This window comes from Alligator sinensis, unplaced genomic scaffold (assembly GCF_000455745.1).
Source record: "Alligator sinensis unplaced genomic scaffold, ASM45574v1 scaffold885_1, whole genome shotgun sequence".
Taxonomy (NCBI): Eukaryota; Metazoa; Chordata; order Crocodylia; family Alligatoridae; genus Alligator; species Alligator sinensis.
In genome coordinates, this window is record NW_005842056.1 from 1,349,958 (window position 1) to 1,371,970 (window position 22,013).

General features: G+C 49.1%; 1 long non-coding RNA gene across 2 annotated transcripts; it reads left to right on the forward strand.

Annotated features, from left to right (window-relative positions):
* The first annotated feature begins 9,026 nt into the window (after window positions 1-9,026).
* LOC102369297 lies at window positions 9,027-18,968 on the forward strand. 2 transcript variants are annotated; one of them, XR_001357970.1, is made up of 4 exons: window positions 9,027-9,065; window positions 12,520-12,579; window positions 17,053-17,236; window positions 18,873-18,968. It is a non-coding gene; the product is annotated as an uncharacterized LOC102369297 (long non-coding RNA). The 2 variants fall into 2 exon arrangements; XR_323746.2 differs by lacking the exon at window positions 18,873-18,968 and having other exon boundaries at window positions 17,053-18,719.
* Window positions 18,969-22,013: the final 3,045 nt, after the last annotated feature.

The following is a 22,013-nucleotide window of genomic DNA, read 5'->3' on the forward strand; positions in this document are numbered from 1 at the left end:
GGGGGATCTAGTGGCCTGTTACAAACTAGTCAGAGGGGACCAGCAGGCATTGGGGGAGTCCCTGTTCCCCCAAGCACTACCAGGAGTGACTAGAAATAACGGTCACAAGCTGGCAGAGGGTAGATTCAGACTAGATATCAGGAGGCGCTACTTCACCGTCAGGGCGGCTAGGATCTGGAACCAACTTCCAAGCAAAGTGGTGCTGGCTCCTACCCTGGGGGTCTTTAAGAGGAGGTTAGACGAACACCTTGCTGGGGTCATTTGACCCTGGTACTTTTTCCTGCCATGGCAGGGGGTCAGACTTGATGATCTGCTCAGGTCCCTTCTGACCCTGCCCACTATGAAACTATGAAACTACGTTAGAGAACAGATGCACAGACCAGTGCTGTGTGATCTTGGGTGACCCCAAGAGAGGGTAGCTGGGGACCAGGATTTGAAAGTTTAATGTTCCTCAGTCCATGATCTGGAGGGTGCTGAGCCCCCATGGACCACAGTGGCTCAGCACTTCTGCCACCCCGTCCTGTTGAATGGTGGCTTTAGGACGTTAAGTGTGAGGCCTGATGAAACCACTCGGGGCCATCACACCTACAGGCTTAGTGCATGGGGGCTGCAGCCCTGCCCTCATGTCCCTTCTTCAGTCAGTCTCCCTATGTCACCTCACAGAAGGACCAGATGAACCAGCCCATTGCAGACAGACAGACCGACAGTGGCTGAGGATGCCACCCAGGTTGGGAGCAGAAGATGGGGGCGTGCTGGGCAGTGCCTCAACCCACCCCCACACCCCGCCAGGGATGGAGATCTGCCTGCTGCAGTAGTGACCTGCACTACCGCAATAATGAGGTAGGGGTGGGTAGAGCCAATGTGTGCCAGGACCCCTAGCCCCACCTGGCAGGGAGGGATGAGCTGGGCTGGAGCATGCAGGACCCCTCTGCTGCTGCATTTGGAGCATGCTGGGCAGTGGCACAGCCACTGCAGACCCTGGGCTGGGGGTTTGGTCTTGATCCATGGCTCAGGGCTTGTAGAGGCTGGGTCATATGTTGCCTGCTCTTGGCTTTATGTAACTGCAGCTCCTCCTTCCACAGGCAGATGTGGGGAGCTGCTGCCAGGTGCCTGGGGCCATGACAGCCAGAAACCAGAGCTGGAGCTGTTGGGGAGAAAGGCTGTGGATCCCTGAGAGATATGGGGACACCAGGCTTCAGGTGGGTGCAGGGGAGGAAGCAGGCACAGGAGGGGAGATGTCCAAAGCCATCAGGCTTGGGAGTGGGTGGCATGGGGTAGGAGGAAAAGGTAGCAGTGAGGCCAGGAGGTACTTCTATGTGATGCCCAGGGCATCTGGGTGCTGTATATCCTTGGCTGTGATAGGACTGGTCAGTATTCATGGCCATAGCCCCATTGGACAGCCCTGGGTAAAGACCAGATATTATAGCAGAGTATTTTGCATACAAGGGTCTTGGAGCACTTTGCAAGCATGAGAGGTGGGTTGGGCGAGAGCGATCCCATTATACGCTGCTGAGTTGTCAGACAGGTGAGTTAAAAGCATGCTCTGGTAGGGAGGACACTAGTGCGGGCACTAGCTGTGGGTGTAGGAAGTGTGAGTTCAAGTCCCTGATTTGTAGGGCTTTGCTTTTCAACAGGGGCTTTGTGGCTGCAGCGTGCAAGAGGAGACAGTGTTGTGGCTCCTTTCAAAAACGGGTGCCTGTGAGTGCAGGAGACAGGGACTCCCAGGTTAATGTTCCTTCACATGCCGTTTGCATTGCATTTGTTATTCACTCTCCGTGCACTGACAGTGTTAGTCCCTGACTAGCAAAGGAAGTGGCTAGTAGAGCAGCTAGCAGCACCACAGTGACACGAGCATGTGGATCATGTGACAAGAATAATCCCAGCAGGTTTGCAATACATGGTGGTCTGCCCAAAGGTTACACCGGTTTAAGAGAACAACACAGGGTGAGGAACAGGGTTAGCAGGTAGATGAACTGCTGCTCTCTACTGGAGACGCCCAGAACCGCTCAAGTGTCTGTGACTGACTCAGGGATGTATTTGGTAGCTGTTCTGGTCTGAGACAAAAAGAAATGCAAAAATATGGAACCCTTGGTTCAGAGACGATACCTTGTATTAGACCAACCCTAAAAATTGCAAAATAAAAAATTATGTTTTTCTGCAAGCTTTCGGGCTCACATGCCCTTCAGCAGGCTCAGGGAACGTTAAGGATGGTAAAAAGTCCCCTAATATGGGAAATAAACTTCATTTTGGCACAGGGGAAACTGAAGCTGGAAATCTGTCCCTCTGGGTCCATGACAGTGTCTTTGTGAGGCGCTCTTTGTTGTGCAGGTCAAGTAGGATCCCTTCCCCGCCGGTGTCAGAGGGCAGACAGGCAGGGAGGTGTAGAAATAGGGTGGCCATCACAGTCCAGTTGTCCTCTGTCCTCTGTTGATACGAAACCGAATGCCTTTATGTCCTCTGTTTTTCTCTTGAAGCTTGAAGTTCTGGAATCAGAACTGCCTGTGTGTGTGGGGGGCAGAACTGCCTCTGTGTGTGGGTGTGGGTGTGTGTGTGTGCATGCACACGTGTGCCTGTGTGTGTTCACATGTATGTGAGCTGGCACTGCCCTCTATGGGCTGGAATCAGAAGCGACTCTGTGTGTGTGTGTGTGTGTGTGTGTGCACACGTGTGTCTGTGTGTGTTCACATGTCTGTGAAGCGGCACTACCCCTAGGGGCTGGAATCCGAGCTGTCTGCCGTGCCTCAGAGGCCAGCACCGGGCTGAGGTGTGCGGTGGCCTGTGGCTACAGAGTGCTCTGGGACCAGTGCTGTTTGAATGGCAGGACACATGCCCGCCACCCCCTGTGGCACAGCTGGAGCAGAGCGGAGCAGGGCCTGTGCGGGGCAGGGGTGGATGCAGGCTCCCTGCTGCAGTCTTGGGGCTCCCTGCCCTCCCCTGGGAGCCTTGCACTGGCCATGGCGAGGTGTCCCCTACTTGCCCGGCAGCAGCAAGGGGCACAACTCCACACCACTGCCCCCATGGTGGTATGGCTGGTGTGGAGCTCATCATGCATGTGCACTCCTTGCGTCCCACTCCCCGCAGCTCCTTGCAGGCTGGAAAGTTGCCAGCTTGCAAGGGGAACCTGCCATTTCCCGCAGTGAATAGAAAACCCAGATCCCTGCATGATACTGGAAATCCAAGACAGATGCTGTCCTGGAGTCATGCAGCCTAGGACCGGGACTTGATGTTCCCGTTCCAGGACTGTCCCACCCAATTAGGGACAGGGGGTCACCCTACTCCTGCCCTGCTTTACTATCTACCCCCGTCACATCAGCTGCTAGCTCCACTGGCACAGCCAGCTGGACCATCCATGTGGCCCTGTTACCTGCAGCTCTCTCTGGGTCTACTCCAAAGCTCACTGGGGTCAAGGGCAGAAGCCTAAGCACTGGGATGGGCTTTGGGGCTGGCTTTTTACCCTTTTTCTCCAACTGAGCAGCTCTGATGGGCTTGTCTGCACTACATCCCCAGCATGTCCCATGCAGGGTCAGTCCCAAGAGTGACCCACAGACTTGCTCTCCTTTGCATTTGCAGCAGTGAAGTCTCTGTGGGGGCATCCCCAGGGGCCACAGTCATGCACTAGAGGCTGTATCTAGGGCCTGCTGGTGTTTTGGTACATGCATATCTGAGAGGGAAAAGCCAAGCGTAGAAACAGGGGAAGGCATGACAGCAGGCAGGATTGGCTCCAGACACTCGGAGCCACCTGCCCTGCTGCCTTCCAGGTGAACGGTTGGTTTGCAGACGGTTTCTTGGCATGTTTCCTTCCCCTGGTGCCAGGTGACATAGGAGGAATTTGAGGTGGGGGAGATGTTGCAGCAAGGGTGTCAGCAGCATGAAACGAAGATCCAGACCATCTGGGCATCCAGCCTCTGCCACCGGGATGACCTGCCCTTTTAGCACATTGTCAGATTGACTTGTTTCGGACATTGCACTGGCTATGGGGGAACCACCCATTTGGGCACACAACTCTAACATCACACTGTATTTTTGATTAGCGTTTTCCAACAGGTTTGTAATGAAAACACCCCGCCCCCCTTTTCTGGCTGTCACTAGCCACTAGGTCTCTCAGAGCTAGTTGGGAGCAGAGCAGGTAAGGGAAGGGAGTAAAACCTAATGCCAGCAGATTTTTAAAAAAATTAAAAAAAAAAAGATATTGGATTTACCCAAAAAACCTTGTCTGCTTATGTCCTTAGACCAACACAGTTACAACCTGTACCCCTAATGCCAACAAGAGCACCCACTCCTGTTGTAGCCGCTTCCCCATCCAGCCCTGTATGCTGCTCCTGGAAACAAAGAGCATTTGTATATGCCACCGGGGCTTACTTCAGTTTAATTCTCCCTAAATTGAAGCAGTGGGTCTTTAAAAACACTGCTTCAAGTTAGGGAGAAGTAAACCCTCATGGTGTGTACACAAGGGTCGGGCCTGGCCCTTACCTGCCTCTCCGGTGGCGGAGAGGGGAGGGCAAGCTGCTGGTGGGTCAAGCGGTCTCTGAGCTGGCAGTCCCTGCCAGGCTGCCTGCATGGGCTGCCTTCACAGCCCCTGAGATGCACAGGGCCCGGTGCTTCCCTCCACGGCAAACTAAACCACCTCGGAGATGTTTTACTTTGCTGGCCCCAAAGTCATTTAATGTGCATTATGCCACCGACCCATGCAAACAGCCCGCCATTAAAAAGTCATTACGCTGCCAACACATGCAAACAGCTGCACCATTAAAATGGAGCAAAAGGGCATCAAGCCACTTTAAAGGCCAATTTTGTGGCGTGTACAAATGGCCAAAGGCTCACGGGGCAGTTTTATCTGGTGGCAATGGTAGTGTTGGTGCTGGGGCACCCTTAAAAAGGCCTTGCGACACCCCAGTTGAGAACCACTGATCTACAAACGCCAAATAAACCTCTGCAGAGTTGTTGGGGTTTTTTGCATTGCCAGAATCTTGCGCTTCTCTTTCCACAGGGTGTCGGGATCAGAGCAGCCGGCCGGCAGCTGCTTTCTGAATCCCACCGGAGCCGGAGCAGTAAACCTTTCGCCTCAACAGGCGGGTGATTAATGGATGGGGTGAAATTAACTAGGCACAGACACGTGTTGGTTGCAGGAGATTGTTTACTTACGTCGCCCAGATAGTGACGTGCGACGCAGGCTGAGCCTTTGTTCCGTTACCGTTGCATCGATTACAGTCAAGCGTATAGGTTCGGGTTACAGCCAAATAATGACGAACGTGGTGCCGGAGCGAGCTATCATGCCTGCAGGACTTTGATTTACGATGACGGGGAGCAATTGACAGCTGATCAGACTGCCAAGTCACTCTGGTGATGAGCTCAGGTTTCTCCTCAGAGATTTCCCCAGAGGTCTCCGCCTTGGGCGGAAGTTGCTAAACTATTTATAGACAGAGGTGTCTGACGCGGGTGTCCAATGATGGGCTGCTATGTGGAATCTTTAATTTTCTGGCAAGCAGCAGTTCTTTGTGCTCTCAGGTTGCTATCAGGTTACAAGGTAGTGGGTCAGGTTTCCTGTCCGTTACGTGAGAGGGGCCTGAACTTGTTTCTTGACCAATTGCAGGGATTTATGGCAGGGCTATCCCCTTTTACTCTGACCAATCATAAATCAAGCTTAAGTTTCGTTTCTTGGTTGTGACGTGGGCATAAATTTAAGTCTCTGGCAAGGATTTGGGGCAGGGTAATCATCAGATGCTTCTTCCATATCACCCACTAGCTCACTGCCCCCCAGCCTGCCTCAGGCTCTGTATCACCACTCATCTTGTGCTTCACCCCCTGGTTCAGCATCAGACTCTGATTCATTAGACTCTTCGTGTGCATTGCTCCTAGTTCACTCCCCCCGTCCTCAACGGCAGACTCCACATCACCACACTCTTGTACCTCACTCCTGGGTTCACTCCACCCAGCTGCGGCCTCGGCCTCTGTATTACCAGACTCTTCTCAAGTATCAGCGCTGCGTCCATCTCCTCCAGACCCGACTCTGTGTTACCCAACTCTTCTAGGCATCATGATTTGTGAATCAGCTGTCTTTTCAGTTTTTCAGCTGTCTTCACTTTGTGCCTTAGCCAGAGCCTCAGGTTTTTCCCCCACAGCCATTTCCCATGCACACCCATTACGTTCTTGATCCAACCACGTCATTGCACTTTCTTACCCACTACAGCCTGGTTTAAATTCAGAAGTTTTCTCTGCACCGGTGTGATTTCTGCACCTAGCCCTAGTTGTTGGTTGAGGCTTTTCTTGCTACAGTGTTGGTTGCACTCCCTTAGCACGGTGGAAATACTCTTCAACACTTTTGAAAAAGACTCTGTTTGGGTCAGAAGAAGTATTGCACACATTTACGTACTACTCTCCATATTCCCTCAGTGCTTTGTTAAAACACAACCCTATGTCTTTTATAGAAGTAAATAAGTCATGGCACCTGTGATACTCTGCAAAACGGGAATGCGTGTCTCCAGGCATCCCTCTGTCATGCTGGCCTCCGGAAGCCTGTGTGTCAGAATTGGGAACGGCCGGGCTTTCACCCTCAGTGCTCTCAGGGGTTTTGTTGTGCCGACCTCTGAGGAATCAGGGTTGAAGCACACACTTTTTTGACTGGGATCTTTTGCCTCTAGGTGTGACAGCCTGGCTGTCAGGGCTGGGGCTCCTGTCCCCTGCTTTGGGGTTTGGTAGTGTTGAGGTGACCTGCTTGTCCAGCTGAGCCCTTCTGTTGCTTGACAGTGGCTGCTGCTGTGGCTGCACTGGTGTTTTACCAACTTCTTTAGAAGTTTTGCAATCCTGGTTATCAAATAATACAGACGCATTTAATAAAAGTATTCCTTCAATCGGTGCAGCCAACCTTTTTAGCTGGTGTGCCACAAAGGAAGCCCTTCTCCCTTTCCAAGTGCCAGTCCAATCCCTTCCCTGCCTCATCCATTGCTTTGCTTTTTCCTCCTGCCTGTTCTTCATGATCTCGGTTAGACCCTTGGTACAGCCATAAAATAACTGGTATCGATGAACTGGACAATGCAAACCAGGGATTCAACACTGACTGCTCTTGTGACCTGACTACACACTGTTGTGGTTCATCCTTATTCACCATGTGGAAGACCTGGATTCAATTCCAGGTACTGTACAAAACTACAGCTATTGAGGCACCAAATGCCTGGACTTGGTCTGGCCTTTGGATGCTGTCTAAAAGTGGGGAGGAGGGTTTGGGCAGCCTCTCTTCCTCTGTGCTCCTGCCTAGGTGCATGTGTTGAAGGTCCTGGTGATCTCTCATGCATACACCATGATCCAGAAGGGCTGATGGTTGCCTACTATAACTGATTGACCTGCTCCTTCTGCTAACCCCTGTGTGCCCTACAAGGACCTCTTGCCTTTGGAATAGCCGTATTCTTTTACATAATTAGATTTATCCAGCTGCTCTTTACCTGCTCTATAATTACTCCTGATCACTTCTCTCTGATCCACAGGCCAGTTCCCTTTTTAAATGCCATTAATGTAACAGGATTAAACAAAAGCCATTTGTTCTCTCTTAGGTTGTGTCTGCTTCTTTCTCCTACCCGAGGAAGGGTATTCTGTATCTGAAAGTTTGTCTGCCATTTCTCCCAGCTACATGGTTGATCCGATTAAAGCTACCTCCAAGCAGATCTTCTGTCTTGTATTTTCCCTGTACTGTCATAGCCATAGCCTCACTACAACACTGCTAGAAAATGTGGTATGCTTGATGGGAAAATATTAGAGAAGACATTAGGAAACATTTACTAGTCAGAAGGTAGAGCAGGGTGGTCCCTTGGCAGAGACTGACACAACCTTGTAAAAGCAACAATTTGCTCAGACACCATGCAGAGAAACCAGGGTGAAGGAAATCCCTGGGGAGCTTCTCCATCCACGCACTGTTGCTGGGTAGTACAGGTAATATCAAGAGCTAAGCTTTATCTGAAGTAAATAATGACACACAGTCACAGGAAGATGGAGGGGATGAGCACTACCTGTAGTAACTTCCTCTTCATTCACTCACTGTTGAACAGGATCCCCTGGCCCAGCATGACCTCTGTAAGCAAATCCTTGCACTGCTGGGATTTTTTTTAAATAGAGGCTTTTCTTCCTTTATCTGATCACCTTCTGCTCTTCCATTCTGGTAACTCCGCCAGGAAGTCTGCAGCTGTTGTTAACCGTTGAGTGGGGAAGTGATTTGTCATGGCAGTTATTTAATTCATCTTGATAACAAGCACTTAAGTCCCTCAGCACCAAAATCCTCCCTGTGCTGTGCAGCTCGCTAGGGGGTGAGAGCTGGCATTTTCGGGTTGCTGTTGTGCTGAAGTCAACCACACGCCTTGGACACCTCGGACATGTTTTATTTCGCTACGTCCCAAAGTCATGACACTGACTGCTCATGTGACCTGACTACACAGTGTTGTGGTTCATCCTTATCCACCACGTGGAAGACCCTTTTAAGAGCCTGATCCAAGGCCCCTGAAGTCAGTGGAAAGAGTCCCATTGCAATGGGCTTTGGATTCAGCCCTGAGAGAGAGTATGGGCCTTTGTACACACCACGAAATTGGCCTTTAAAGCGCTTAAATGCCCTTTTGCACCCCTTTAATGGCATTGCTGTTTACAGTGTCGGCGGCATATAGCGCGTTAAATGACTTTGGGGCGTAGCAAAATAAAACATGTCCGAGGTGTTTAAGTTTGCTACTTTAGTAGCTGCGGAGGGAAGCACCGGGCCCCATGTAGCCCAGGGGCTGTTGGCGGCAGCCCAGCAGCAGCCTGTGCAGGCAGGCTCCACGGAAGAAAAAAAAAAGTGGCAAGCCTGATCTTTTTTTTTTCTTTCTCCCCAGAGCCTGCCTGCCTGCCTGAGCTGCGTGGGGGCCTGGTGCTTCCCTCTGCAACTGCAGTGCCCCCCAGGACCGCCCAGGCCAGGTGCCTGTGGGTGGGTGCCACCTGGGAGGTGCTGCCACCACCATGGAGGGAAGCACTAGCCCACCCCCCTGCCTCCAGTTTAGGGACTGCTCCACCTACTAGCAGCTCACCCTCTCCTGCAGCCACCAGAGAGGCAGGTAAGGATTGGGCCCAACCTTTGTGTACAAGGCTTTACTTCGGTTTAAATTGAAATCTTGGATTTGTCCTCAGCCTAAAGAAGGGCACGTTCACCCAACAGCTTGCAAAGAAAGATATTTTTTTTGCAATAGGTATCATCTGAGCCAAGAGATCTAGAGTATGCATTTCTGCTTGTCCTCGCCCCTTCAGATGCACCAAGAGCTTTGCTTTGTCTCCACTGTTTTTTATCTGGGGCTTTATCACTGCCCTGAGAAGTGAGGGCTGGGGCAAGCTTTCATCTTGCAGGTGTGTTGGCTTTAGAGGTTAGTGGCCTCAATGGAGAGAGTGAGCTTTCCCACCTCCCCAGCAGGACATAACTACTAGCAGGTGGGCAATGAAGAGGGTCTTGCTAGCTTGGCATAGAGTAGCCAGAGATGTCTACAAAGTTCATGTATGTTCATGTATTGTCTGACTCTCCTACTGAAGTATCCCCTTGTGCTTGCTTTGGGCTGTCCCTACAATGCCTTAGCTCTGTGGTGACTAATTGGAAGCTTAGAGCTCAAGTAGGCAAAGTCTTGGCTGCAGCCTGCACTTCCATGACCCAATCGAGAGTAGGAACACAGCCCTGGGACCATGAATTATGAGCATCGTGCAAGCTTAAGCTGGATCAATGCTTGGACAGGACCTCTACAGAAAGTTTGCTAACCTATTGGTCCCATTAGTCAGTGCTGCATCAAAATGGCTGAAGTGATTCCCGCAGACTGTGTGAATGTTGTGTAGCGGTGTTGTGGCTGTGATGGTCTAGCAAAAATACAAAAAAGCAAAATGTTTATGATGGTTTCTTTTATTGGACCTTATATAGCTGGGAGAGATCTTAGACTAGCTCTTTTAATTAGGTCTGGGAAAGAAGCAGGCACAGTCTAAACTAAATACGAGGTAGGACAATCACTTCTGTTTAATCGGAATATGTTAATGGGATTGACTGATTGTTTGAAAAGCTTCTGTACATAATGTGGCATTGTTTGATTCCATAAAATGAGAGATGCAGAATAACTAATTTGCACAGACATGCACATGTTCACTCTTCCTCTCACCGACTTAGCGGCCCTGACTGTATTGGATGTAAACCACTGAAAAAACCCCCAGAACAACAGTTGATGATATCTAGCACTGAGTCACTCCTGCCTGAGCCTCTCACAGCACCATACCTGGGTGGCCAGAGACAGTAATCTCCATTGGGGTTTTTTGACACTGGAAGATCCTGGTGTGAAAAAACACAGAACAGCACACGTGGCAGCAGTGTGCACCGCCACAAACCACAGCCTGGATGGGTAGAGCCATGCTCTGGCTGCCAGCCAGGCTCCCTGCTGCTGGATCACCAGCACTGGAGCCCCAGGAGACCCCCAGGATCCCAGGTAAGGCTGCTGGTGCCAGCCCAGGTGCTGGCTCCAGCCTCCTCAACCCCACCAGGGACAACTACATGCCACCGCTATCTATCCCCAGGGAAACGCATGTCTGCACCCATCTGGATGCACCCATGAGGTTCAGTAAGGACACGTGCAAAGTCCTGCACTTAGGACAGAACAACCCCATGCACCGGTGCAGGCTGAGGACCAACTGGGTAAGCAGCAGCTCTGCAGAAAAGGACCTGGGGTGACAGTGGACAATAAGCTGAATATGAACCAGCAGCGCGGCCTTGTTGCCTAGAAGACTAATGGCATCCTGGGCTGCATTGGTAGGAGCATTGCCAGCAGATTGAGGGAAGTGATTATTTCCCTCTCTTCAGCGCTGGTGAGGCCACATCTGGAGTCCTGTGTCCAGTTTTGGGGCCCCCACTGCAGAAAGGATATGGAGAAATTGGAGAGAGTCCAGTGGAGGGCAATGAAAATGTTTAGAGGGCTGGGAGACATGACTTCTAAGGAGAGGCTGAGGGAACTGGGATTATTTGGTCTGGAGAAGAGAAGTCTGAGGGGGGATTTAATAGCAGCCTTCAACTACCGGAAGGGGGGCTCCACATAGGATGAAGCTGGACTGTTCTCAGGGGTGGCAGAAAACAGGACAAGGAGCAATAGTCTCAAGTTGCAATTTAGGTTAGATGTGAGGAAAAGCTTTCTCCCTAGAAGGGTAGTAAAGCACAGGAACAGGCTGCCCAGAGACACTGCGGAGCCTCCATTCTGGAGGTTTTTAAGACCCGGCTAGACAAAGCCTTGGCTGGGATGATCTAGTTGGGGCTGGTCCTGCTCTGAGCAGGGGGTTGGACTGGATGTGAGCTCCCCTTCCAACCCTCATTTTCTGTGATTTTATTTATTCTGGCGTCTAGAGGCGGTGGTTCTGGTTCCAACCACCAGACATCACTGCCTCCATTGAACGGGAAACTCATATAGCCTGGCTGTCATGTCTTGGCTTGAACTGGAGATTGCAGCCTCTTGCCCTCCTCTGCTGGCATTCAGTAATTACCCAGCAGAGCATTGGGGATTTTTTGCAGAGTAAGATATTCACTGGCATGAGGGTGTCAGCTGCAGGTCCTTAGAAAATGCGGAGATAAACTGAGCAGCAAATTGCATTCCAGGAATGGGGAGACTTTGGGGAAAGGGCCCTGCTGCCTCTATTGCCTGACATCCCCTATGGATAAAACGTTGCTTCCAGAGGTTTCTTTGCAGGCTAAGCTAGGCTCCCAATAGGATAATCTCCAGCCTCCATTGCCATTTACAGTGGAAAAAGAAGGGAGATTGACCCAAGCTTGTTTCCCAGCCTGGGTGGTGGTTGAGTTAATAATGAGTTTCCATTCCAGGAAATGCCTGCATTTTGGAAAAGTGCCCGTTGTCTGTATTGGCCACAGGGTGATGATGGGATAGGGGAGGAAGGAGCTGGTTTGAACTTGTCTAGTGATGCCTCTGTGAATCCTCCCTGCCGAGCTTGAGGAGATTCAGCAATAATTTATCTTCTAGAATCGCTCCAAGATGACCCAACGGGGTGTCAGTCTTTCCTCACCTGGTTAGATTCAAACTGCTTTGAATCTAGTCAGGGAGTATCAAGCCACCCCGCCCTCCTGAAAATGTCATATTGGACCAGCTACCCCCATCATAGAGACTGGGGCTAAATCCAGAGGCGCTCCACCCATTCCAATGGAGCCGACCTCGGCTTACTTCACTGGAGCTGAGAGCAGAATCTGCCCTCTTATGTTTAAGGGCAGAAAAATAAAAACCCTTAAACAATTTAGTCAGTTTGTCACGAGAACACCATCTTACTAGTGCACCCATCTCTGCCAAGTTTCTTAGATCAGGTCAAAGGTGCTGATATCATTCCTGAACTGTTTAATTCAACAGCTGCTATTCCCCACGCTTGCTGCATATTCCAATTAAGCCTCTGTAAACCTGACGCTTGAAGGTCCAACTATATTTTAATTATGAGTCTGATTTTTTGGTCTTGTCCACCTGACTGTAGTTCACTGAGAAAATCTTCTTGCCTTCCCAGACTGGTAGGTTCGGCGGAGGGCTAAGGAAGGACTGTCCTGCAAAAACGGAAATGAATTGGGTAAGTGGTTCTGGAATTAGGAAGCCACCCAAAGCTATTCATAGTCTGACACTTTGTGGTGGAAAACCTATAGGAGATGTAGGTGGGGGGAGAGGAGAAATGAGAACAGGAGAGAGGCAGGGTCAGCAGGCTTTGAGGAGCAGAGAACCCGGGCTGAGGACCAAGTGTGGTGGGTAAGGTTTCTTTGATTTGCTCTGAATGCAATAAGCTTATCAGACTTTCCATTTGCAAGCCCAGACTGGATACTGTGGGGAAAGGCAGGAGGGGAGGGGATAGTGGTATTCTTGTGCCAGAGTCCCTCACTTCACCAGGGACCTGGGAATGTGAGCAGGACCTGGGGATGTGCTCCTGCTTCCCTTCTCTCCCACCCAGTGAGCCCCAAAGTCTTCCAGCAAGACCAGAGGTGACTCACCCTGTACGAAAGGATGTAGAAAGGATGTACACCCTTGTGTAGCAAGCACTTAGGTTTCCCTGATTCTCTTGTCCTTCAGCACCTTTGGTTTTTCCTCATATCTCCCTACTTCTTTCCAAAAATACTGATGGGATCTCTGGTCAAAGTGGCCTGGGTTACCCATAAGGTTACAGCAGTGGTCCCAGAATAAGTACAACGGCCAGGGTCATTAGAGGGCTGCTTTAGGGGGCATTCAATCTAGGTAGCCCAACCACACAGCTGGCTCTGAGTCCCTTCACATCTTCCTGCTTCTGGGCCTGACCTTTCCCTGGAGCGGCTGGGCTGGTGTTGATCTGGCACACCTGGCAGTGAGGCGCCCTATGTATCTGGGTGAAGTTTCAATCCTAGAGGTTAAATCTGCCTGTGTATCAGGATAATTAATTTAACAGAAATGTACATGCACACTGATGTACCCCCTGTACTCTCGGGCCTTAGACCAAGCGGTATAAGAAGCCAGACTCTAACATCATTACTGGCAATAGAGGCAAGCTTCACCAACTGCAAACTGAAGACATCTGAACAGATGGAGGCTTAAGAGGCTTAAAAGTCATAAATTGTTTGTACACAAAGCCCACAAGCTTCTGGAGGAGACTGGGCAGCAACAGACTGGGTCAGTCACTGGAAGAGGTCATTCCTACAGCATTTTATACCAACACTAAATAAGTCCCCCATTGAGTATAATGTTGACAAAGAAGCATGGGCCAATCTGAACAGACGGAGATCTGGATACAGACACTTCAAAACAACACTTCACAAGAGGAACATCTTGGCCAGCCCCCCGTGTGAATGCGGTGTCCAGCAAATAGCATGGCACCTAGCTGAAAGCTGAAATCTCTATAAATGCCCAGACAGAGTTGATGGAATCGGCACATTGAGAGAGAAAACCAGGCAGTGGCTCATAGATTTGGAAACTGATATCTGACACCAGACGAGATGGATAATTGACTGTAGATCAGTCTGTATAATTTCCATAGACTCAAAGGGTTGAATCAGCCCTCCCAGGTCATCTGAAGGATTCAGGATGCTCTGTTCCCCATGAGAGCAGGTTGTCACACAAGTGTCTATAACCACATCTTCTCCATGGCCTATAGCAAAGGAGAATGGAGAACTGAGTGTTTAATGCACACACTGAATATATTGAACTTGAAGATGGTGGACCCATGGGGTAGGATGCCTGGACAGTAGGACAGCCAGGCTCAATTCCCTCAATTCTCTCTTTGTCTGCTGTAAAATGGGGGTAATTCTGAGATGCTGCAACACTAGGAGAAGGCTGAGGAGAGAAGATACTCACCAGGCCTGGAATTCACCCAGATTTTGTATCAGTATATCCCTGCCAGTTAAGAGACCTTTTTCTACCAAAATAGTTGAACCCACACAACCCATGCTCCTGAGGCTGGATGCAGCAATCCTGCTATCAAAGTCCCTTATACAAGATCAGTCTATTCCCATCCAGTGTAGAAACAGACATGCAGACATGAGCGTTTTTGTACACGGGGCATTGCAACACTTCACTGGTGTAGCTTGGTGTGTAGATGCCTATGTTGATAGGTTCCCAGGTCATGAATTCTCCCAAAAAGAAAGAGGTGAGGAGAGGAATCATTTCAACAGCAAACACAGCCCTTACTGGGTTTTTTTCCTCTCTGGTCAAGGTGGACTATGATTTTGCAGCAATTGCGACAGTGGTTACACAGTGCTAGCGTTGGAACCAACCCAAGGGAAAACAGGAAGTTTAATATGATTAAACAAGGTCTGGATTGTGATAGCAATGTAGGTCTTGGTGAGATATTGCAGTGTTGTCTTCATCTTCTCTTCCTCTTCCCCTGACAGGTAAATAAAAACCCAGGGGTTATGGAAATGGCACAGAAGGATTCGAAATGGTCAAAAATGACCTAAAATAGCACTCCTTGGGACTTGACTTCCCTGGGAATTGCAGAGGGCTTAGTGCTTTTGAAAAACAGTTCATGTTTTAGATGCCTTTAAGTCCTTAAGTTTGAAAATCCCAGCCTTAGGTTCTGCCCCTCTGCTGAGCATATTCAATCATTCATTCATTCTTACAGGAAAACAAAATGAGCTCCAAAAAGCCAGTGGGAACTCAGTGCAATTTCAGTCCTTTAGGCTAGGGATGCAAAATACTCATAAACTGGTAGAAGTGACTGGAAACTGGTTCAAATCCGTAACACAACAGAAGTTCAGTGCACATAAACTGTTTTCAAAATGGCTGAAACCAGTGGAAGATAAACCTGGATGGATGTAGTATCACACTGAACTGATTTAAGTTAAATCAATGTATTGGCCTTCTGTCCCTGATTCCTGCCAGATTCAAGTTAACTCACAGTCCCTCAGCATCCCAGGATGCTTTGCACCTCCCCTGCACACACCCCTCCTCGCAGGGTGGGCAGGCTAGCCTTGGCCCAAATTGTCTGCTCCAGCTGAGCAGAGAGGCGTGCTCAAGCACCCCTCACCCCAGCTTCTGACCGAAGCCACTGCAGGCATGGGACTGCATTTCCAGAATCAAAAGTGAATGTCTGTTCACTTGCTTATAGGTTCAATCTATGCAGCTTGGACTAACCTGTCAAGATTGAATTGATTCAGCCTCAGGCTTTTCGACTTCCTGTACTTAGCCTCAGTGAGCAATAACTTGAGTCTGCCAGAGACAAAAGCTGCTCTGCCTCATTCAGTCAGCACGTTGAATTAAAGCTCCATTTTAGTCCCAAGTTTATGCAGCGAGTCAATTCAAAGGGAAGAGTTTGCATGTATATATGAGGAACTACCCACACAGTTCCCCGCCAGCTTAATTACTGCCTGGAACTCAGTATCTCCCTTCCACCCACAGGGGCCTGGGCTGGATGCGACTTAAAGGCACACAGCTTTTTTCTACAGAAGACCTGCTTCATGGCTGAATGGAGCTGCAGAGAGACCCAAGATTGGAATCTGTGTAGGATACACTGAGTTTATAATAAGAGACCCGCTAACTAGGGACCCAGATGATAAGGTGATGGCCGCAGGATAAAACCCTAGGAAAGCTAATGGATGTACCAGAATGGGTAACTCCAGGGTACTGTCTGAGCTATGCTAGTTGGAGCTCTCTGTGAGCACTGAAGAAAATGAAATGCCCTGCTTAGTCCCAGCAGATAAAGCAGAATAGGCTGCATTAGAGATGCTACTACTAGAAAAGCTCCTGGGTCCTGCTGCCAATAATCAAGCGAATGCCGGAAGCCCAGGAGCAGAGCGAGGTTTTCCCCGCTCCTTGTGTTAAGCCTCAAAAAGCATGGTCCTGTGGCACTTCCCACTGGCAGTATTTCTCCACCACAGCATTTGAAGTTGAGTTCCCCATGTAGCTTTCATATCTGACCTAAAACTCTGCAATGCGTTACTCAGTATCACATATCTGCTCTTCCTGCTTGAGGAAACGGTTAACCTTACAGCCTCAAGATGAAAGGGTAATTACGTTCTTTTCCTCCCGATCCTTGCTCTGAATGCATGGGAGGAGAGGGGATCCATACATCTCTTCCTAGACAGGAACTTGGCGGTGAATAACCCTACATTAGTGGTTTTCAACTGGGGGTCCACAGACTGTCAAAGGAGTCCGCAAAAGATGACTACAATCAATCAAAAGTATGTGAATACCCACACTTATAATTCAAAGGGGTCTGCACCTCCATTCAAAGTTTCCAAATGGGTCCGCAAATGAAAAAAAGGTTGAAAACCACTTCCCTACATCCATGCCATTCTCCAGCCTCATGAAATCCAGTTGGGGCTCTCCAGCCTGCACTAGAGCAGCCAACGCTACCTCATGGGTTGGAGTAGGGAGTGGGAGACATTCCTGATTTAGGGATAAGAGCCCCTAGAATCCCTGAACCCCTTCCCCAGGGGAGTTAATGGGAGATGAAGAGATTCAGGGCCTCGGTGAAGCTGGCCACGTGTTTAGGGTCAGTCCTACAGCTGCGTTCAAAGGCCTGTCTCATGGCATCCTGGTTTGATTAAGTTTGTCCCAAACTAACTACATTAGTTTCTCCCCTTAGAAGCGAGATCGGCTGCGGGGGAGAGAGAATGGTTTTAATCCACATCACTTCAAGCCTGCGGCTGAATACAATATTGCACTCCAGTGAATGCCCATGATCTGTGGAACTGGACCTCACTGGGAATCTAACTGCCTGCTCCACCCCGACATAAAAAAGCATGATTCAGCACCAAAAAAGGGATTAGGTAACAACGGATGTTTCTTGCTCAGCGCATTTCTCCCTCCTGGGGCCTAGGTGGGGTCAGAGCTTCCCCAACTAAGACCGGTTTCACCTGCTTCTGCAAGCCCTACAGGACTGACAGGGTGCAGACAGTGGGCTCAGTTCTGTTCTGGCATGGGCACCATCCACAGCGCTGCAGACCCAGGTCCACTTGGTTTTACACCTGTGCAAACCCACTGAAATCCGTGAAGTTTTACAGGTGTCACTGGCCTTGTCCAGCTTACAAGCTCCTTATAACAGAGGGCAGCACATGAGTAGAAGTGAGTCCAGCTCAATCCCCTGATGCCCAGAATGGCTGCAGGGTGGCAGCTAAAGGGGAGGAGCAGAAACAGCCTTGTAAGATGAGTTCCTCTGATCTGGCATTACTGAGACCCCCTGCCTATACACATATAGAAGCCCAAGATGCCCCTGGTACTGAATCTACAAATATTCAGAGCAAATCCCTGCTTTGAACAGCAGCAGAACTGCTTTTCTCTTGGCTCCTCTCCTGGGTACAGCTGCGATCCAATAACAAATGGATGTCTCAACGGCTCTCTGAAATGAAAATCAGCTCCGTTCTTCTCTTTAGCTCAGCAGTTATCTCACTTCCAGCTGCAGAGCATCAGAAGCCCCCTCCCTGGGGACGGAAAGGTCCCTTGTTCACACAGAAGCAACTCCATGGCAGAGGATAGATTTTTATTTTCCTTGCAACAAAAATTAATCATCAAGGCAGCCTTTGAGCTTCCTGGGGATGTGGCTAATGACAGTTCTGCCAGCTGATGACACCAGGATGGTGGTTACTTATCTGAGCTAACTTCTCTCTTTAACACCTAAATAAGACTAGTGGAGCCCTGGCCCTTGCTTGACAGTCAGAGGAGCTTGGCCACAGACTTCAGCAGGGGCAGGAGCTCACCCAGTTTACAAAGTGACTCTTTTCTTATGAATTTGCTTACTGAAATCCAGCAAGGAATGCAAATGACTGGCCATTTGTGCTTATGGAGGCTGCTGTGACACGTTTAACATGTACAGTGGCATTAAATCTTGTATTCAAGTCTGGGAAGTGACATCTGGCCTGCCTAGGAGCTTCTGACAACTCCAGTCTAACATCCTGGGACCAGATACTCTGCTGATATAGTTCAGCACTGACAACAAAATGTGGGTTTCAAGAGAAGTTTTCTAATTTGCATCAGCTGATGGTCTGTGTAGCGAGAAGGGAAGAACAACAGGTTGCTGTGAGCTGCAATGTTGCTGTGAGCTGTTTAAACAGCTAATATGGCCTACGCAGAGGTGGCTGCTTTTCATTGATGAAAAACCGATTTTCTTATCTACTGCATTGCTCTTGTAAAGTGATTTTGGTTGAAAGAGGCTGTAAATAAGTATTTCTTAGCCAAAATCGAGTGCCTCTGCTATTTTGCCATCTATTGACTCCTCTGTGAAATCCTATGAAATATGAACTTTCATTTCTACCCAGGAGAACTTTTACAATCTTTTCTGCAATGCTTCATGAAGGGTGTTTGTGCCCGAAAGCTTACATTTAAAGAGTCAATTTTTTTTGCAAAAATCTTGTTGGTCTAATAAAAGTTATCATCTTTACTACAAGTCCTGATTGCCTTTTCCTCTAGACCAACTTGGATACCGGACACATGGCAGATACTGAATTTTAGCTGATTTTTTAAAATGAAATCTTCATATTTTCCCAAGCAACTGTGATCACCTGAAACCTGAGATCCTGCTCCTGCCTTTGTGTCAAGGTAATTTGCATCATCACAGATCCTCACGGGAGGTGAGAGGCTCCATGCCAGCTATGAACTGCCTGCCCAGAGGAGTTTTCCATCTCTTGACTCCTCTGTGAAATCCTATGAAATATGAACTATCATTTCCTCCCAGGAGAACTTTTACAATCTTTTCTCCAAGGCCCAATGAAGGGTGTTTGTTCCTGACAGCTTGCAATTAAAGATTTTTTTTTTGCAAAAATCTTGTTGGTCTAATAAAAGGTATATGTCATCTCTACTACAAGTCCTGATGCCCTGCTATTAGGAAGCAGTCAGGCTGTTTTTCCAGTGCTTTTGCATTGTATTGCTGCTTGTAACTACTGTGGTTTGAGTTCTTACATTCTACATCTTGTACCAAACTGGAAATGGTGTATTTTCAATCAGAAATATCCGTACTGAACTCCCCTAAGTGGAAGTAATTTAGGGTGTAACTTTCCTTTAAAACATTGAGTCATGGGCTACTTAAAGCATTTTTTCATTCAAATGTATACTGTATGCTGCAATGTATTCCTGACGTGATAGAGATCTGTAAGCACAGTACCTGCTTGGACGTACCTCCGCAGCATATCGTCCACAGAGCTTTGGACGACTGCGTCATCTGGGAATCTGGTCAGAGATCACTAGAGTCATTTGTTTGACCCTGTTGCCAGCTGGAAACGACTAGGAATTCATAGCATTGCTCTGCGTCCAGCATCCCAACCAATGCTGGGTCCTTTGAAACCTTTTTGTTCTTGTCCAGACATCCTTAAATGGCCTAGGCCTCAGTTAAATCTGAGATCCTTTGTCTGATGAAACCTTAAGCAGAGATCTTTATTCACTGGGGAGCCTGTGGCATGTAAGGACACAGCATCCTCAGTGGGAAGCTAAGGCTGGGGAGCCCCACACCCTTTTACCAAGTAGTAAAATGACGGTTATGGGTATGAGCAATCTAGTTAAACCAGTTAAGTCTTGAATGTAAAAGTACTTGCATGAATTTAACAGTGTTGCCAGGTGCTAAGTTTTTCACATTCCCGAAGCGTAGACTTTAAGAAGTGCCAAAAATCATGAGACTTGGCAATACTGATTTAACCCTCACTTAAACAAGTTTAGCTTGAATTAGTATGAGAGGGCTTCACTGACATACTGTGCCAGCAACCTGCTAGTGTGGCTACAGCTGTCCAAGTAAAAGCCCAGTTTAACAAGAATAACTGCGTCTCTACTTGAGGCTTCTGCCAGCACAGCTGTGTCGGGCTCTGATCAAGCCTCCCAATATTCCTGACCCGTATTGCCATGTCGACAGAAGTCTGTAACGCAGAACTCACCTTAGTCTAAATCCACATACATCTTCCTTTTGTAACCTAGAGGTTGTATCCTGGCTTTCAGTTCATAGATTCATAGAGAAGTGGGGCTGGAAGGGACCTCTGGAAGTCATCTAGTCCAACCTGAGACAGGGTCAATATTATCCAGAGCATCCCATACAAATCCCCGTCTAATCTATTACTAAAATGCCACAATCGATCCTGTGACACAACACAAGACAGCACCCTAGCCTGCCATCGGTAAAGCAGGGGGACAATGCCACTGCCTTGTTCCTGCAAAGGTTGTTAAAATATACTTGAGAGATCCAAGGAAGAGGGCCCTGCCCCCTGCTACAGAGGAGCTAAACTGTAACTATGGAGCCTTGCACCTTCATAATAAGCAAGAGTTAAGCCAATTTACAGGCATCTCTGCAAGGAATTTGCACCAATTAAACCAGATCACTTTTTAAATCAATTTAGTGAAACCAGAGCACATTACAGTACTAGCAGGACTATGAACTACGGCTCAGTCTACATCGAGAAAGGATTTGCTGGTTTAGTTCTAGTTACCACTCCAGTTACAACTGGCAAATGTTAGCAGAGAGATCACTTTTATTGACAGAAGCAGTCTTTTGTTCTAGTTTACAGTGATTCCCCAAATGAAATCAGATAAGCTATCCTGGCAAAAGGACTTTTTGCCAGTGTAATCACATCTACTCTAAGGGTTTGGATGGTATAAAAATGTTCTGAAAGAAAAGTCACAGCTTTCACTGACCTTGCTGTACCAATAGCATGAAGCAAATAGATCCTGTTTCCCCATCTTACAGGACTTCCAAGTGAAGCGGACACACAACACACAGCCTTGAAGTGGTCCAAGTCATGCCAATCCATGATAAAGCTCCTCAGAAAGTGAGGAATAACTGTGTGTCAGTGTTAAGTGATTCTGGTGTATTGGGCATGGGTCTGCTTCCTTAGGCATTTTAACCCCAGACTATCTTTGATCAGTGCAAATTGATTCACACTGTCTCCTGGTAGCCAGGAACTATAACAGTGCCTACTGTGGGCGAGACGCTTGGGAAAGTCTGTTCCTTAGTATGATGCAAATCACGGGATAAATGATTCTGCTGTGTGCGCGCTCCCTTCCAGTGGGAGCTCTTCGTGCTAAGGCCTCTCTCTCCGTTTGCACAGTGCCTGGCTCAGCGAGGCCCCGGTCTTCGTCCCTTATCCAAATGACATCAGCAGCAAGAACGCTGTTAGAGTAGGGGTGTCAAAGATACAGCCCAGCCCACGGAGGCACATCATCGGGCTGGGACCAGTTGGGGACCCCTCTGCATACTGGATCCAGGTGGTCCAGGACTGCATTGCACGTGGTCGGGGACGGGAGCTGCCCACCAGGCTGGGGTGGTACCGCGCGCAGCGTGGCTCCTGGAGCAGGTGCTGTGGACGGCACAGTCCTGCACAACTGCAGCAGGTGCCCAAGACCCAGCGTGTGCAGGTTCAGCACCAGGGGCCACACGCTGCGGCAGCCTCACACCATCCACCCAGCAGTGTTACAAGCTCCCCTTGCCCTGTGGGGCCAGAGGAGTTGGAGGGTGTCTGGAGCCGGGCCGGGCTGCAGCAGCAGGGAGGCCCCACGCGGACTGCGCGCCGATACACAGGCGCTGCTGCCCGTGGGTGGGTGGGTAGGTGTCCCGCCTGCGTGTGCGCTTGGGGC